Source organism: Apium graveolens, chromosome 2, assembly GCF_009905375.1.
Source record: "Apium graveolens cultivar Ventura chromosome 2, ASM990537v1, whole genome shotgun sequence".
NCBI lineage: Eukaryota > Viridiplantae > Streptophyta > Magnoliopsida > Apiales > Apiaceae > Apium > Apium graveolens.
In genome coordinates, this window is record NC_133648.1 from 164,744,714 (window position 1) to 164,752,364 (window position 7,651).

The 7,651-nt window shown below is 38.8% G+C and overlaps 1 non-coding gene across 1 annotated transcript; it reads left to right on the top strand.

The window, feature by feature from the left end:
- The first annotated feature begins 3,954 nt into the window (after positions 1-3,954).
- Positions 3,955-4,061, top strand: LOC141709708 (small nucleolar RNA R71). Its single transcript, XR_012570273.1, has one exon. It is a non-coding gene; the product is annotated as a small nucleolar RNA R71 (small nucleolar RNA).
- The last annotated feature ends 3,590 nt before the right edge of the window (positions 4,062-7,651 follow it).

Below are 7,651 nucleotides of genomic sequence, written 5' to 3' on the forward strand. Positions count from 1 at the left end.
ATGCGATCCTTCATCACTTATGATTACTCGTGGCATTCCAAACCTTGTGAAAATCTGCTTATGGAGAAAATTCAACACTACCTTCGCATCATTTGTCGGTAGAGCCTTGACTTCTACCCATTTTGAGATATAATCGACTGCCAGCAAGATGTACTGATTATTATAGGATGAGACAAATGGTCTCATGAAATCGATTCCCCAAACATCAAAGACCTCGACTTCCAGCATCACATTTAACGGCATCTCATCCTTCCTCAAAAGATTCCCTACTCTTTGGCAATGATCACACCTTAAAACGAGCTGATGTGCATCCTTAAACAAAGTAGGCCAGAAAAAACCTGCTTGCAGAATACAAGCTGCTGTCTTTTCACCACCATAATGTCCACCGTATACTGTGGAATGGCAGTCTCGTAATATCCCCTATGTCTCACAGAATGGGATACATCTCCTGATGATCTGGTCAGCTCCTTGTCTAAACAAATACGGTTCATCCCACATGTTCCATTTCACCTCATTCAGAAACTTCTTCTTTTGAGCTGCATTCATATTAGGAGGCATTATATTGCTGACAAGATTGTTCACAATATCTGCGAACTATGGCTCTTCCTCCTGAACTGCGAACAACTGCTCATCCAGAAAAGATTCGTTGATTAATGTCTTATCATAAGAAGTAGAATCGGGATTTTCCAATCTAGAGAGATGGTCAGCTACTTGATTCTCAGTACCTTTTCGATCCTTGATCTCTAACTCAAATTCCTTTATCCCAAACAGATAAGATCGAAATTTTTCGAAACCAAAGACTATAGCCAAGAGCTCCTTCTCAGTAGTGGTGTAGTTCATTTGAGCTCCATTTAGAGTCTTACTAGCATAGTAGACCACATGAAAAATATTATTCTTGCGCTGCCCAAGAACTGCTCCCACTACATAATCACTCGCATCACACATCATCTCAAAAGGCTCTGTCCAATCAGGTGCCGTAATAACTGGTGCAGTTATCAAACTTTTCTTGAGAGTCTCGAATACCGCCAAGCATTCATCATCAAATTTGAAAGGCACATCCTTCTCGAGCAAGTTGCACAATGGCTTAGATATCTTCGAGAAGTCCTTAATGAAACTCCTATAAAAACCCGCATGACCAAGAAAACTACGGATTCCTTTCACAGAAATAAGTGGTGGAAGATTTTCAATGACTCCCACCTTGGCTTTGTCCATCTCAAGACCCTTGCTAGAGACCTTATGCCCAAGAATAATTCCTTCACGCACCATAAAGTGACATTTTTCCCAATTGAGCACCAAATTAGCTTCCACACACCTTTTGAGCACCACACGAAGATTATTCAAACATTCATCATACGAATGTCCAAAGACGAAGAAGTCGTCCATGAACATTTCAACATTGTTTCCAATCATATCAAAGAATATAACCATCATGCATCTCTGAAAAGTGGTTGGTGCACCACATAAGCCAAACGATACTCTGCGAAAAGCAAACGTGCCAAATGGACAAGTGATGGTAGTCTTTTCTTGATCATCTGGTGCAATGCAAATCTGATTATATCCCGAATAGCCATCCAGAAGACAATAATACTCATGAACGGCCAACCTATCAAGCATCTGATCAATAAATGGAAGAGGGAAGTGATCCTTTCTCGTGGCCTTGTTCAACTTTCTGTAATACATGCATACCCTCCATCATGTGACTGTTCGAGTGGGGATGAGCTCGTTCTTCTCATATTCTACCACAGTGATACCTCATTTATTAGGTACACATTGCACGGGGCTCACCCAAGAACTGTCAAAAATAGGATATATGATTCCTGCATCTAGCCACTTCAGAATTTTTTTCTTCACCACTTCTTTCATGATAGGATTAAGTCGTCGCTGTTGTTCAACAGTCAGTTTACTACCTTCCTCTAGTAGAATTTTATGCATGTAGTACGAAGGGCTGATCCCTTTGATATCTGCTATAGTCCATCTGATAGCCGATTTGAATTCTCTCAAGATCCTCAAGAGCTTGTCCTCCTCACTACCTGAAAGGCCAGATGCAATAATAACCGGTAAAGTAGATGCATCACCTAAAAAAGCATACCTCAAGTGTTCAGGCAATGGTTTAAGCTCCAAAGTAGGTGCTTCCTCAATAGATGGTTTGAGCTTTCCTTCAGCATTCTTGAGATCAGAAGTACCAAGAGATTCAAATGGCATGTCTAGCTTACGCCTCCAAGGAGAAGCATTTAGATATTGCAGTTGCTCATTGCCATCCTCATCGTCACTGTCAAACTCCCCCACCAAGGCTTTCTCTAAGGCATCAGACATTAGCATATGATCAAGTTCTGAAGTGACCGCAGAATCAATCAAATCCACCTTTAAGCACTCATCGTCTTCTGTAGGGAATTTCATCACCTTGAATACATTGAATGTCACATCCTGATCCTGCACCCTCATAGTAAGTTCACCTTTCTGCACATCTATCAAGGTACGGCCTGTAGCCAAGAAAGGTCTTCCCAAGATTATGGGAATCTTCTTATCTTCCTCGAAATCCAAAATGACAAAGTCTACAGGGAAGAAGAGCTTATCTACCTTTACTAACACATCCTCCACTATGCCTCGTGGATATGTAATAGAACGATCAGCCAATTGTAGAGACATGTAGGTGGGCTTTGGATCAGGCAAATTTAACTTTTTGAAGATAGAAAACGGCATCAGATTGATGCTTGCTCCCAAATCGCACATGCATTTGTCGAAAGACAACTTATCAATGGTGCAAGGAATGGTGAAGCTACCTGGATCTTTAAGCTTTGGCGGTAATTTTTGTTGCAGCACAGCACTGCACTCTTCCGTTAGAGCAACGGTCTCAAGGTTATCCAGTTTCACCTATCTTGAAAGAATACTCTTCATGAATTATGCATAACTAAGCATTTGCTCCAGAGCCTCTGCGAAAGGTATATTGATGTGAAGTTTCTTGAACACCTCTAGAAACTTACCGAACTGCTTATCCAGCTTTTGTTATTTCAATCTCTTAGGGAAAGGTGGTGGAGGATAGAGTTGTTTCTCCCTTGTATTACCCTCAGGCAGAGTGTGTTCAACAGTAGTCTTCCTTGGTTCCACCGCTTTCTCCTTTTGCTTCTCTTCTTCATCAACAACTTCAGCTTCTCCGTCTTTCACTTTTTCAGCATCAGCAACTTTTCCAGACCTTAAGGTAATAGCTTTGACTTGCTCTTTAGCTTCCTTCCTGCCTGGCACTTCAGTATCGTTGGGAAGTGTGCCAGATTGACGGTTGAGCACTGCATTGGCTATTTGACCGATTTGATTTTCCAAGGTCTAGATAAAAACAGCCTGACTTTTGCACAACAGCTTGAGTTCCTCGAAATCAGCACTAGAAGGTGGAGCAGCACCTCCTTATTGAGGATATGATTGTCTTTGAGCATAATGTTGTGGTTGCTGGAATCCAGGTGGATTAAATTATTTACTTATGCCTTGCTGATATGGTTGCTGAATAGCATTCTGAGTATTGCTCCAGCTAAAATTGGGATGATTTCTATTGTTAGGATGATAAGTAGCTGGCACAGGCTGCTGCGGTCGCTGATAATTATTCACATACTGAACAGATTCATTAACAAGAGAACACTGATCCGTAGCATGAGATCCTGCACAAAGCTCACAGACCATAGCTATATGATTGACTCCATAGGTGGCTAAAGAATCAACCTTCAAAGACAGCGCTTGGAGCTGCGCTGTAATAGCTATTGCTGCATCAACTTCCAGAATACCTGCTACCTTCCCAGGCATCATCCTTTGAGTTGGGTTTTGATGCTCATTTACAGCCATAGTTTCAATAAGATTATAAGCCTCAGTATAGCTTTTGGCCCACAAAGCGCCTCCAACTGCTGTATCGAGCATTGGCCGCGATTGGGCCCCAAACCATTATAGAAACCAGTGATCACCATCCAGTCAGGCATACCATGATGTGGACACTTTCTCAACATCTCCTTGTAGTGCTCCCAAGCTTCACACATAGATTCTGTTGGTTGCTGCGTAAACTGAGTAAGAGCACTTCTTATAGCTGTAGTCATCGCCATTGGATAGAACTTTACCAGAAACTTTTGCGCAAGATCTTGCCAAGTAGTGATGGACCCAGCTGGTTCAGAATGTAACCCGTCCTTAGCTTTATCCCTCAGAGAGAATGGGAAAAGCCTCAGCTTGATAGCCTCATCAGTCACACCATTATATTTGAAAGTACTACAGATCTCGACAAAATTCCTGATGTGCATGTTGGGGTCTTCAGTCGCACCACCTCCGAAAGAAACAGAATTCTGCACCATCTGAATAGTGCCCAGCTTGATTTCAAAAGTGTTCACCTGAATAGCCGGATGAAGGATGCTTGACTGAATATCATCAATTTTTGGCCGAGAAAAGTCCATAAGAGCTGGATCTGCCAAAAATATACGATCACCCATGATTATTGGTTTTTTCTACTCACTCTCTTTATCCGAATCTTCAAAATCTATCTTCTCCGGAATATCAAGAACTAAGTCTATCTCCTCAGTTGTATTTAAAGTCCTCTTGCGAGTACGAGAACATGTTTGCATAAACGCTCGCTAAAGTACCTGAAACACAACCGGAAATAATAAGTAACACGTCTTAATCAATGAGTCCTAACGACCACTGTTGGTAAGTACATAAACTAAACAAATACGCCGAGTCCCCGACAGCGGCGCCAAAAACTTGTTAGGCACAAAACACGCGCTAATATTCACGCAATTATACGCGTTCGCAAGTAATATAGAATAAATTCTAGTTCGTTCCCACGGAGACTCATACTAATTATATTCAATTACACTTACTCACTAATGTATGATTACTTCTCAATGTCAAGACAATAACACTTAGATTTGATTAACTAATTATTAACTATAATTAACTACGAGAATTAAACACTTAATTGATACTTGAATTAACAATATTAAACAGACATGAGATCATAACTTCATTACTACTTCCTTCAATAGTTATTATTATTACCCTTAGCATGTAACGGTGATGATATTAATCGAACAACAAAAAACTGATAAAAGCCAACTTTCGTTGTACTAATACCATTCTATCAAACATCCACAATTAAGATAGAAGTTGAATATGCATCAATTATGTTGAGACCCTATATGTCTACAGAATTTGACAACATAACGATTTAAGCACAAGTTATTCCTTATGATTACACAGGGCAAGTAAAACGATTAGAGTTACCCACTAATCATGCATACACATACATGAACCTATGCTAACATGGCAAGTTCTAAACCTCAAGATCCACCGTCACTTCACAAGAGATTAACACCCAATCTTATATGTTCGCGACGCATATTAGACGAATAAGCGCAACCTATGCTAGATATCATACAATCATCACACATTAAGGTATTAAATAACTAACTAAAAAATTCCATAGTAAAACCATTACGACCCCATGATCACGATTAGCCCATAATAGAACTAATCGTCACCATGGGTTCACATGAAAACATGATAATAACACACAAGATAAACTAAATAAAATACTTAATTAAACCAGAGTACGTCACAAGAGTAATAAGGTTCAAAGTAAAGAAAACTAACATCCACTGATACAATGAATAAAAGAATCACAAGAAAACGTATGCTACCTCTTCTTCGTCGCGATATGCTAAAACTGTCTTCTTCCTTCTCTCCTTGCTCCTTGATTGATACCACAATTCATCACACGTGAAACGTCTCTGAAAACTACTTATATAGAAGCCCCACAAGTCCCAACTATCTCAGAACTCAGAAGTCCAACGGAAATAGAACTCTAAAAATCATTGTTTTAATTTACGACCATGAGCGGCCGCCCAACAATCCTGAGCGGGCGCCCAGCTTCCTGAGCGGCCGCCCAGCCAAGCTGAGCGGGCGCCCAACACCTTTCTGGAAAAATCTTTATTCTGCTCCCATTTTCTGCTGCTTCTTGCTCCTAACTTCCCACTTGCAATGCCAAGCACATACCTAGGCTTATTCCTGATGAAATCTCTCCACAAATGCAAGTAATACCCTGAAATGCACAAACACTAGAAAAACACATCAAATACATAAAATACTTGATTTCAAGACATCAATTCAAGCCATTATAAGACGTTCTAAGTGGTATAAAATGCCACTTATGAACTAACTACTAAAATACCAAAGGCAAGTATCCCTATCATCACTTATTGTTCAAGTGATATTTATTTTAAATCTTCCTATGCAAGTATTGCTTTCCCTATTCTCAGCTTAAAATAGATAAATGTTTTACATATCGCTGAATTAAATAATTTTGTTTATGCAAATGCTCATCTGTTATTCTATATTCAGAATAGGCAAGTGTTTTTACTTATCCAATTAGTGGATTTATAAATATTTTGGATTTTGAGAAAAATGATTTGGTTGCGAATATTCCTGCCCAAGTAAATGGGGGAATAAAATTATTTCGGATGTCGATTATTATGACCCCTTCTCAATAAAAGGTTTTAATATTGGATCATAATTGTGTAAGTGGCCGGGACGAACGGTCCAGCGGAGGGCTATTTCTAAGTGTCATATGGAATATTATGACACAATTTTTGCCACAGGCAGGTATATTGCCTTTTGTTTGAGTACTCATGTTTTTGGGGTCATGTTTCTACGAATCATGACTCAGTGCTATCACACGGGCTGATCAGCATGTGATAGTACGTCCATCGGAGAATGATCCCAATCTAAATCATCATATCATTTTTGATATTCATAAAATAAATGATTTATCAACTGTTTCTGTTTTGGAATGATGGTAAAATGCAGTTTTGATTCAGATTCTGATTTATGCTGATACTTACGTTATTGTTAAATATCAAAGGTGGTATTAGTATAGATGATTGATGTTGACTACAGTCTGGGATGTTGTGAGCATCAAAGTTCGTATTGATATCTAATTTGATATGACAGCAAAATAAGTATTAATTTCAAGAGTTCGGTTTTGAGTAAAGTTTATGATTCAATCCATAATCATTATTTCATGTTACTGTGGTTTACCATATTTCCGTAAACACTATTTTATGAGTTTTATTCGCGTCAAGATTCAAAGTACTGCTGAAGCATTTCGCTCAAAAATATCAAAATGATTTTAAATACAATTAAGGAATCAATTCTGGGGTTCCTCAACTAAAATTTTATGCTTCATCAATTATGATTTTAAATGTTCTGCTCTAATGCAGATGTCGGTTTTATATCAAAATGACCCTATATTTGCTATAATGATCTTGCTGAGTATTTCTTCCGCTTATACTTGTATATTTTTAAATTTAACCTCCAGTGAGGATTAGCTTGCGCTGTTTAGCCGCGTAATTCGAGGAAGCAAAGAAGAAGCTCTTGGAAGGTGGTTGGTTCAGGGTTTGCGGGCTATTGTAAGTTCTGTTATGTAAAGTTGTTTATATTATATTATATTATAATTATGTTATTTTATAGTTGGGCCTAGTATACTTCTTTTCGAAGTTATACTAGCAGGTTAGTATTGAATTGGAATTGTTGAAAGAGTTTTAAAAGAAAGTGAAAAATTTATTGGTGGAATTTGGAATTCTTGTTTCTAGAACTGTAACCTTAAAAGATCTTGGATTAATTGGGGTCATAT